Source organism: Myotis yumanensis, unplaced genomic scaffold, assembly GCF_028538775.1.
Source record: "Myotis yumanensis isolate MYYU_CA2020_CCGP unplaced genomic scaffold, mMyoYum1.0.hap1 SCAF_14, whole genome shotgun sequence".
Taxonomy (NCBI): domain Eukaryota; kingdom Metazoa; phylum Chordata; class Mammalia; order Chiroptera; family Vespertilionidae; genus Myotis; species Myotis yumanensis.
In genome coordinates, this window is record NW_027223765.1 from 17,919,378 (window position 1) to 17,931,183 (window position 11,806).

The 11,806-nt window shown below is 37.7% G+C and overlaps 1 non-coding gene across 1 annotated transcript; it reads right to left on the minus strand.

Moving 5' to 3' along the window:
• Positions 1 to 7,232: 7,232 nt before the first annotated feature.
• LOC138992854 (small nucleolar RNA SNORA8) lies at positions 7,233 to 7,363 on the minus strand. Its single transcript, XR_011468180.1, has one exon. It is a non-coding gene; the product is annotated as a small nucleolar RNA SNORA8 (small nucleolar RNA).
• Positions 7,364 to 11,806: the final 4,443 nt, after the last annotated feature.

An 11,806-nucleotide genomic window follows, 5' to 3' on the forward strand; every position in this document is an offset into this window, starting at 1 on the left:
TTCAAGGTCAATGGTTTCCACCTTTCGAATATTAGTGTTTCTCATCTATCAAACAAGAGGGTTTCTACCAGGTGAACTTTATCATTTTTCCCAGCTCTAGAGTGCTATGATTCTAGATACACTTTATTTGCAACAAGGGCCTTTATAATGATTATATTTTATTTGTTACAAGCAAATACATTTTGCTGCAGACATATATGATTTTTCCTGTAATTATTCTCTTTGCTAAAGCTGGATTGACTGGAACTATTCGAACATGTTGTTTTGCTGGCCCTTTATGTATTTGGTACATTTATTTTGTGGAAAATAAAAAAGTAAAAAAAAAAAGTTAAACAATGGAAAATGTACATTGTTATGGTTGCTTAAGTTAACCCTGTGTTCTGAAAAAAAAAAAAAACACGTTAGACATAAGTATATCTTCTTTTAAGGAAATATAAACAAATACTTCTTCAGTTAAAATAATTATTAATTTTTAATAGTGAGTAGAACAACCAGAAATTAGTCAACATGATCATCAACCCTTTTCCAAATCTGATTTTAGGCAGTTGGGGTAAAGAGACAGTTTACCTATTCTGGTTTTGTTTGTTCATTTTAATCATGTTTGTTGTTCAATGTTGTTTGGGTTATCGCCAGCGGTGAGACTGAATTTTCTGCAGTGATGGTGGATGGTAACCCACAAAAGTACTGGTTACCCACAGGAGATGAACTTGGATTTGTAATTTGCCAAGATTACACCACAATGTAGATCGTTTATAATGCAGGGTATTCAATCTTGACTTTTGTCTCTAGACTCTTCATAACGCTAGCTAGCCATAGAAAAGTGGCCAAATGATAACTTTGACTCTGATTCCAATTCACTATTGAATTAATTGGTTCAATATTAGAGCAAGTGATAATTCCTATTTAATTTAGTATGCAAAACTTTCTTGATTTGATTTGCCTTGAGTAATTCAAAGAACTGTTGGCATGAAATAGGATTTTACAAGTTTTCCATCAATTAGGAGTTATTCCTATGAAAGGCATCTTCAGGAATTTTAAAAAGAAGGCACTGAATATATAAATTTTATGAAAGCACTGTTTAAATCATGAAACATATTTCTTGTTAAATTAATTTAAATAACCAATTTAGCAAACAAGGTGACTGTCCTTTGGAAGTATATTTTCTCTTCAAATAAGGGCAATTCAAACATTAGAATACATATCTATAAATAGATATAGATGCAAATATTTTCATCTATTTTCCTGCGTGGGGCTATTTACCCTGAAAAATAAAGTGTCCATTTGTATGACCTTTGAAATGATTTTTACAGTGAGATAATTGAAATAGAAATGATTTTAAAACTATTAATCTTCTGGTAACTTGATAAAATGCAGCAGCCAATAACTTACCATCCTATATAATAAAAGAGAAACATGTAAATTAACCATCCCTTTGCTACACTCACCAGCCAATCAGGGTGAATATGCAAATTAACCCAACAAAGATGTTGGGTTAATTTGCATACATAAGTGCCAGCCTGAGCCGAGAGCAGAAGCAGGAGAGCTGGAGGCTTGAAGGGCCATGGCTCCCTCGGTCGCTCCCAGCGCGGGGAGCACCAGGAATGCTGGGAATCATAGTTCTGGTGGCAGACGGATCTCCTAGACCAGCGATGGCAAACCTTTTGCGCTCGGCGTGTCAGCATTTTGAAAAATCCTAACTTCACTCTGGTGCCATGTCACATATAGAAATTTTTTGATATTTGCAACCATAGTAAAACAAAGACTTATATTTTTGATATTTATTTTATATATTTAAATGCCATTTAACAAAGAAAAATCAACCAAAAAAATGAGTTGGCGTGTCACCTCTGACATGTGTGTCATAGGTTCGCCATCACTGCACTAGAGCAAAGTGAGCCTGGAGCAAGTTACTGTTGCGGTAGGGGATGGAGGGAAAGCAAAGGTGAGAGACATAAGTAAAATCAGAGTGTCTAGGAAAAATTAAAGGGAAGATATCCTAAAACTTCAAGGAAATCTCCACCAATGAAGCAAAGAAAAAAAATGCCTCTATTATTCTGTGAGCAACAAACCAAACTGGGTTGGGGGTCTCAGACAATTCGTTCATATGATTGCAAAGACAGACAGAAACTCCTGGATTGGAGAGGGCACCTCTGAGGGCTCCCAGATTGGAGAGGGTGCAGATCAGGCTGAGGGACCCCTCTACCCCCCAACCCCTGTGCACGAATCTTCGTGCACCAGGTCCCTAGTAAAATATAATTTGTCATCTTTTAAGATATGAGCTAAACTTGCTTATTCAGATTTGGGCATAGATCAGAAACCTGAATAATTAAGCAAGACACCCTCTAGTCTTACAATTGCTCAGAGATTTAAATAAGGTGGAATGATTGTCTATCACAGCTCATAATAATACTCTTAAATTTAGAGCTCCAAATACCCCCACTTACCAGTCGGCATGCTTCTCAAAGCTTCAGACTGAAAAACTGCAGCTGTGTTTATGTGATAATTTAGAAGCCCTATTACATATGCAAGCAACTGGGCTGCATGACTCAATCACAATCATTCATTTTGCTTTTTTTGTATCGAAGAAATAAAATCAGAGAACTATATAGCACTATGGCCAGCTCTTTAAAATCACAAAAATCAGGAGATTGAAAATTATAGTCCCACCACAATGCCCCCCCCATACACACACAAATCTTTTCCCTTCCCCATTAAATAAAGTTTACAACAGAAGTTCCAGATATATGTAGTTAAGGTGTGGTGTTCAGTTCAGCAAACATTTATTAAGGCAATAAAAAAAACCTGTATTATCATAATAAGATAAATTAAGCCATGAGTAAGACAGGCTTCTTACCCTGAGGATCTTGGAGCCTAACAGAAGATATTTGGAATTAAATCGTGTATGTGTGTGTGTGTGCGTGTGCGCGCGTGTGTGTGCGTGCGTGTGTGCGTGTGTGTGTGTGTGTGTGTGTGTGTATACATAGATAATATTCTTTATGGAGAACATCAATAAACAGATGAAGTTTGTTTCAGATGTTAATACAATTCTGGAATATTTTCTTTTGGGGATAGAACAGGTCAGAATGATTCATATTACTTGTGATTCACATGGCAACAATTTCTAAAGTATTTATTTATTGTCTAGATCCACAGTGACCCTAGCAAAAGTATGTATAGTTCATCTCGCTATATATAACACCCAGATTCAGAAAACTTGTGTAAAAAATTTGTTTTTGTATAAATGAACACCAATTTAATAATACTGAATGATTAACTCAATTTTTAAAAATCAAAATCTAATTTAGGAGTTTTTCTAAATCTGAGCTTTTCTCATATTATTTTTTGCTTATCTAATATGTGTGTGCATGGGATGAGGAGAATGTACTGGCTTTTTGGAAGAAAAATTTTATTCTGAAACATTCAAACACTTTTTTAAAGGTGCTACAGAGAAGTGGAACTTTTATAATTGTATTGGGACATAAACAAGGCTGTTTCCAATTTACTCCTGGGTCGCATTTCAGATGTTAAGTTGATTGGAATGCAAAAGTTTCTACTGGAAACAATCTCTTATGTGCTGAGTTTTCAAGAAAACACACAAAAGCAATTCTTTTATCTAAAGCTCTTTAGCAATCGTGCTTCAACACTTTTTTTCTTTAACTTTTGAGGGCTTCAGGGGAGGGAGGGCAACAGCCTTCTTATTCCTCCACCTCAGCAGCCAGAACCTTCTCAACCTCTAAGTCACAGTGATGGCTAAGTCAGAGCTCCTGAGGTGAAGGGAGAGGTGGCTGGGAAGGAAGACCCGCAGGACAGGACAACTGAGCTGTAAGGGATGAGAAGGTGGGTAAATGGCTAAGGGGTCTTTGCTTCTTTTCTAAGCAGCTATAGAAAAGAACCTCTATCACTGAGATCAATGAAAGGAAAAGAGACATCAAACAGAATGACTTCATTTATATACTCTTTAATCTCCAAACATAGATAGATAGATAGATAGATAGATAGATGATAGATAGATAGATAGATAGATGATAGATAGATAGATAGATAGATAGATAGATAATAGATGGATGGATGGAATAACAGTCAGACAAGCAGAGAGACAGACAGATAGAAGCTGTAGAGTCATAGGAAAAGATAAAGGTATACATGTGCATATTCAGATATTCAGTAGCTACAAGCCTGATTGCAAAGTTGGGCTACGTGGGATCTGATCTCTGATTTGCTACTTGGAAGTTGCATGATTTGGGGCATGTACTTAAACCTCTCTAAGTTCCCTGTCAGAAAAAGAAACACACAGAAATAATAACAGTACTGAGCTCAAACAATGTGGTAAAGGAGTAATTGTGATAATCCACATAAGTCTAGAACAGTGGTTCTCAACCTTCCTAATGCCGTGACCTCATGTTGTGGTGACCCCCAATTTCATTGTTACAAATTGAACTTAATTAAAGCATAGTGATTAATCACAAAACAATATGTAATTATATATGTGTTTTCTGATGGTCTTAGGCGACCCCTGCGAAAGGGTCATTTGACACCCAAAGGGGGTGTGACCCAAGGGTTGAGAACTGCTGGTCTAGAACATAGGAAGCAGAAACAGCATTTTATGACACATAGTTGAAGGCTACATGGAAAAGGAGAAAGGCATATTCAACTAGAGATCAGTTCCAGTTTAACTAGATTTTTGACCTTGAATAGGTCCTTCCATTTCCTTGGGGCTCAATTTCCTCAGGTAAAATGAGGGGATAAGTATAGATAAACTAGTGCTTCTGAAATATTAATGTGCATAGAATCACCTGAGGATGTTGTTAAAATGCAGACTTTGATTCAGCAGATCTGGGGGTAGTAGGGGTGGGAGGTTCAAGGTTCTGAACTTCTAACCAGCTTTCAGAATGAGGCTGCTGCTGCTGGCCTAAGTATCTCACTTTGAGTAGCAAAGATCTAGCCAAGAGTGAATTGCAGCTTCAACACTGTAGTTTATAATTATGATAATGGCCCATATTTGCACATAAAGAAGTGATGAAGGATTTGGGTTCACTTGAGAGGAAAACCAGTCTCAAATTATCTCCCTAGAGTGCTGATTGATTTTGGAAGTGAAGGTCAGGCCACAGCTAAGGGGTCAGAAGATTGCTGGCTGCTGAGAAGGTGGCCAAGGGGGATTGTTCTGTCATGGTCCTCAGGACAAAGGCAATTTTAAGAAGTGGAAGGAGGCTTGAGCAAATTTCAGTTGGGATATTTCTTTTTTTCTTATTCTGGAAGGCAGCATGGCATGATAGTGAAAGAGTGTGGGTTTTACTTGAGCTGTGTGTGTGTGTGTGTGTGTGAGAGAGAGAGAGAGAGAGAGAGAGAGAGAGAGAGATGTCAACTAGACACGGACCATTTCCCCAGCTCTGCAACTTAATGGCTGACCTTGGGAAAATTGATTAATTTTCCTTGACTTCATTCTCTCTTCTATAAAATGGGAATAACAGTACTTTGTTGGGCTCTTGTGAGAGGGAATTAAATGAACTGCTGCGTAAAATACATAGCATAAAACTTACATGAACAGTTGGGTTCGCAAAAGATTATTTATTAAAATGATCATCACCATCACCCTAACCACTACCATTAAGTTAGGGACACTGGAAGGCTGAGCGTTATAATCTCAGCTCTATTTTAGTTTCCACCACAGTGGTTCTCAAAGGTCAGTGCGCACAGGAATCAATGGCTGGGCCCCACTCTCCAGAAATTCTGACTCGGTAAAGAGGTCTTGGGTGGAGTCCAAGAGTCTACATTTCTAATGGATCTGGAAACCACACTTTGAAAACCACAAATCTGCAAGATTAATTCCTATAATTGGCATAATTAGGGGGTAAAGCATCCCTGGCAACTGAATGTTCCCTGTAAGTGAAGCTAACTTCAGGTGGGACATGTTCTTATTTCCATCCATTCTGATTAAAACTTTCCTAAGATGTGTCATTTTCACTTTTGTCTCTGTGAGCAGGTGCTCTTAAATACTTAAATTCACTTTGGGGCTGAAATCATCAATAGTTCATTTTGATTCCAGAAGAGACGATAAAGTATGGCTTTTGATACATGAACTTAAAGATCAACCTGAATATTTCTAGAACGTATTTCCAAAGGGTCAGTCATAGATCCATAAAAGAGATAGTGATGAAACAGGCGTCAGCATGATGAGTTCCTGAGAATAAGTATCTCGGGTTAAATTTATTTTTTTTTTATTATTACTAGATTGTTAGACTGTTAAATTAGAGAAATGATGCAGGCATATATATATTGGACTAACCAGGAATATGAGGCAATATGAAGGTGTGTCGAGTTGGAGGAGTGTCATTCTGAGTAGATGTTTCTTCTAGTTTGCCAGTGGATTCTATCCTCAGTCCTGTCTTCCTCTTTCTCAATTTGGATGTAAACATACTAGTAGATGGCAAACTGAACCAGAATAAAACACAATACCATAACCCATGGGTATTAAAACACAGGCAAGAAGACCACTTGACAGGCATAATAGTTTGGAGGCTTGGAAGGGAGACCAGGGTAGACTTTCAAACCCCCCCCCCCACTCCAATCCCCAACTGTGACTCTCTGATAGTTATGATCACTTCTTATGATCTGTGGCAGAATAGCCAACATAGATAGGCAATTGCTTCAGAGTTTTTGGTCTTTGTTGCCAGGATGACAGCAAATTACCTCTCCTAACACACTCATTACTGCCCATCCAACTTTTACCCCTTCACGTGTCTTCGTCCTTCAACCTGTTCTTAGATTGCTCTTTCAACTCTACAAAGATATGTGAAACCAGATCACCAAACTTGATAAAAAATATAAATGCCACAAGAGTAAGCAGACCAGCGAAGAACATAGGCCATAATTTGTGGGGTTTGGTCTTAGGATCTCAGAGGGTGTTTTTTCTATATTACGGAGAAATGAAATTATCCGAACTTTGGTCTCCAGAGCTGTCGTATGTTAACTAAAATAAAACTCAGCCATCTATTTAGTTATCATTCACATTTCAATGATTGTGTTCATTTTATTAAAAAGTGACTTGGAAAATGGTTGCTACAAGTGAATAGAAGGTAAAATAGCATCATGCTATATGTTCTGCTTAAATATACCTGTTCAATTAAATTGGGTTACAAACTCAATGTGTATATATACCCTACAATCACTAATCTCTCATTTGTTATTGCCAAGGGGATAATTCCTAATAACAGATGGAAAAAAATGTTTTTTAATATTGTATCAATAAAAATACCAGGTTTAACATGCCAAGAAAACCAACGATGCCAGGTGCTGAATTCATATTGCAATGTCCTTTGAACACCCAGCAGGAATAAACTACTGAATCCGGATACCACGCAGTGCAAGAAAAAAATGTTTTAAATGGAAAGGAATTCAGAGGAAACTCATAATTCTCATTTTACTTCGCTACTTTGTTCGACATCTTCTTTCCCTGGGTGGCACCATACTAGTGAGGACTCTCTTAACAACATATCAGTTTTATTTGATAAACTGTCTAATTCACACTTACCTCCCATAGTCAATGGGTTCTTAAGTTCAGGCTAGGTTGGGGTCAGACAGGTTTTTCATTTATCATTCCTAATGATCTGTGACTATTCCACTCACTTAGGCTTTTATGTCTGAGATAAACATTTTGCTAACTAGTCATGGGTCATGCAAGCAAAGTAACAACTTCCTGCTAATTTGTCATCATTGGTCAACTGACCTTCACTGGGTAAGCCAGATCCTCCCTTCTCTCATGATTCCATGGCATTGGCAGTGGCAGTAACTATGTATTACTTTCTCTCATCCACAACCTGGGAAAATGAACCTGCATTTTAGAGTCCTTTCAACCTGATTAGGTTATATAACTGCTGATGTATTCTGAAAAGATGAATTGTTTTATATTGCAATGTTTCCACTGAGTAATAGAGTATCATGTGGGTAAGTCAGGAGAAAAGTATCAAATTACAAATTTAAATACACTGGCTCTGTATTCAGAGATATTTATAAAAGGGAATGAGGTGATATAAGATATTCAGGTACATTCTAGTGGTGCTGTGTATTTCCTAGGTTATTAATTTCCTTAGCTACACTTTTGGGAAATACTGCCAAATAAAAGAATTGTAAGTAATCCATAATTACAGAATGTGCATTTTTTTTTTTATCTTAGCAGCAACATTTGTAAAAATCACCTGATTTCTTGGTCCAATCATTTCTATCTATTGGGCAGTTTGTGAGAAGTATATTACTTGAAATGTCATGCTTGCAGGATTTTTTTTTCTTTTCCTGCTTTTTAAGGAAAACATTGTGTAAATGAAATTAAATTGTTTTTTAATTGAAGTGGATTAAATAACACGTTATTAATAAACTCCATATTTTTCTCTATTCTCTATAAGATGCTGAAACATGCCAGTAAGCAATTTCTTAACCTAGAAAATCATTTCAGCAGCAAAGTTCAAATGCTCTGACAGTGGGAGGTAGAAACAGTGGTTCTCAACTGGGGATGAGCTTGCCCCCTAGGGGACATCTGGCAAAGTCAGGAGACATTTTTGGTGGGACCAGGAGGAGGAGGGGGAGGAAGAGGAGGATGTATGTGCTACTGGCATACAATGCAAAACACAAGGAAGATTTACCCAGCCCAGAATGTCTTTGGTTCTGAGATAGGGAAACCCTGGTCTAGAATCTTTGTTTTAAATGCAAATGAAAACCACTGAGGCAGGCTGACCTTTACATACTGGACCCCTATCCTTTTCAAAGGTGAGAATGTAGCAACCCTAAAAGATGAACTCGACCTAGGATACAAGAAGAAAGGAAACCTTTGTTCCTTTGTGTTCCAAGTCTCATTAAGAAATACAAGTGCAAGAACCATTCCATTATAATGATTCGTGACCACATGCTCTTTAGTTCCTACAAATTGTCTTATTTGTTCTTCTTAACTTTAATATGCTGTAAATTGGGGCATGGCATCACCACACACCACGAAATGTGTTCTCCCCTTTTCTAATAGTGCATAAGCTGATGGTTGAAGTGTATGCTATCCTTCTGCTTTTAATTCTGCTCATAGAGCATAGCATTTAAAACAGGGTGATAATTCAAAGCACATGTTCTTCTAAACTTTTTTTAGTTCAAACCTAACAATATGACAAAAGAAAAACACTGAAAAACTGAGATGGGGCTTCAGGATAAATATAAATCATATATTTCACAATGATTTGAATGTTGGTTCTTTCTTTTTCAGGATGCACTCTGGTGTATTCTCTTGCAACTTTATTCTTTTGTTCTGTCTTACCCATTGCTTTAATCCTGACTTGATCTATATGCATAATACATATATATACATATATGAAGATATATATATATGTGTGTGTATATATATATATACATATATCTACATGTATATACATATATACATGTATATACATATATCTACTAAACATTTTTCCCACTGACCACTGCCATCTATAATAATAAAAGCGTAATATGCTAATTATACTGGAAGTCCTTCCGAATGACCTTCCAGATGAAGCCAGAGCTGTGAGGGAAGTCCGGGTCTTGGGTGCCAGAGGGAAGCCAGTTCCAGCAGCCGGGGGAAGGAAGGCCTACTCTTGCATGAATTTTGTACATCGGGCCTCTAGTATATTATAAACCCTTTCTTATAGCTTAGAGTTTAAGCAAATTATCTTGGATAATTTCTTACAAGTCTCCATTTACTGGTCTGTAAATGGAAATACTTCTACTATCTCTCTGAGAGGATTGTGTATAAGTAGGAAAGTGGGAGCTTAGAAGGTGTCTGGCACATAATAGATGCTCATTAAATAAAGCTATTATTTCTTTATGAAAAAAATCAGAGCAGGATTTTGAAAACCATATACTCAGCAATATTTATTAAGCACCATCTATGTAGTATTTGGTACTGTTCTAGGTGTTTGGGAGACTTCAGAAAGCAATGTAGACAAAAATAAACCCTACTTGCATGGAACTGGCACACACACACACACATACACACACATACAGAGAGAGAGAGACAAAGGCAAGCACACACACAGGTAAAAACACATGCACACACAATGATAATATAAACATCTTGCAGCTCTTCCCTTATTTTAGAAAATAAATAAGAGTAAGCACTCCTCCTCCAGTTGGCCAAAATGGCATGGTCAAGGACAATTAAGAATTCTGAAGGAAGATTTTTCTTTCGAATACCATTTCTTTGGAGTTTCAAGGAAAATAAAGGTATATTTCCAGAAAGTAGGAAGATGATCTCTCTTAAGAAAAAAATCACACATAATGGCAATTGGTACCAAACCATGGGGAAGGAGGGAATAGGCTTTTTAGACACCATTTTAATAGCTGGCAAGATCATGGAAGGAGAAATATATCCACAGTAGATTTACTTATTCCTCTTGAACATAAAAATAAACAATCCATAGACTGCAAACAGACCAAGTAAATGACAGCACAACATAATTGCTAAAATATGCATGAAAAGGGAATAAAAACTCATTACAGAATACATGAGTTCTTGGTAGAAATTCTTTTTCTGCCTCAGAACTTTGCCATCTCTTTGCCTGAAATAATCCCCCCACCTCTCCTCTTCACCTGACTGGTTCCTGCTCATCCCTCAGCACTTAGCTGAAATGTTCCTTTCAACTAAGCGACACTTTCCCTGACTACCCCATCTAAATTAGGTGCATTCACTCACCACCCTCCCTTATTTATCCTCTCTTTGTCTGTCTGTCTATTATCTATCTATCTATCTATCTATCTATCATCTATCTATCTATCTGGATATATTTTTAGGTGTCCTCCTACCCCACTTGAGTCAAAGTTCTACGAAGAGAGAAATCATTTTATATTGGCCACCATGATTTTTCCAGAACCTACTTTGTCCTCAGTAAATGTTTATAGATGAGAAAAAAGCTACTCAGTCAGGGTACGTTGACTGCCAAGAGCCCTGAGACAATCAAAGCATGCTTCCTTTAGTTCTCTTGATAAGCTGAATACACCCTGCCCCTGTTGTTCTGTGTGCAAACACATTGCATTATTTGGCCTCAGTCTATTTTTCCCTGCGTATGTGGCAGAAAGTGAAAAATTCTTGGTATGGTGATAATCCCCTAGGCCCAAGCAAGGAACCAGGGGTAGGTAAGGCTTCTTGGAAGATGTTGCTCAATTAAAAGAGGAGAATCAAAGGGACCTATGATTGTTCTCATTTGGAACTTCTCAAATGACATGTTTGCCTCTAAACCTCAGCCATTTGCCTCAATCAGATCCTAGCCACATGACATTGCTGATTCTCCCCTCCAGTGGTGGAGCCCATTTTCCCTTCCATCCAACCTAGGCTGAACATGTGACTTGCTTTGACCAATAGAACTTAAGCACATGTGACATAAGCAGAGACCTGAAAGTGCTTGTGCTTTGGCACTTGCTCTCTTAATGGTCTTTGGGCCCTGAGATCACCACCATGTGAAGAAGCAGACGAGGAGCAAAGCTGATCGACCACAGCTGAGGACCTCCCAGCCTGACCAGTCAACACCACCGAACATGTGAGTGAAATGATCAGAGATTACCCAACCTCAAATTAAGAAACTGCCCAGCTAACCCACACAATCATGGGAAAGTAAATGGTTTCTGCTTTAAGCCACTAATTTGGGAAGTGATTTGTTAGGCAGTCAAGCTAACTGACACAGTCACAGGTAGCATATTACTATGTGACTGGTCCAGGAGTCTATAAATTGTAAGTTTGGCAGTAGTACCCTAAGATTGTCCAAGGTATAAAAAGGGACTTCCTGATCCAAAGTTTGGGACT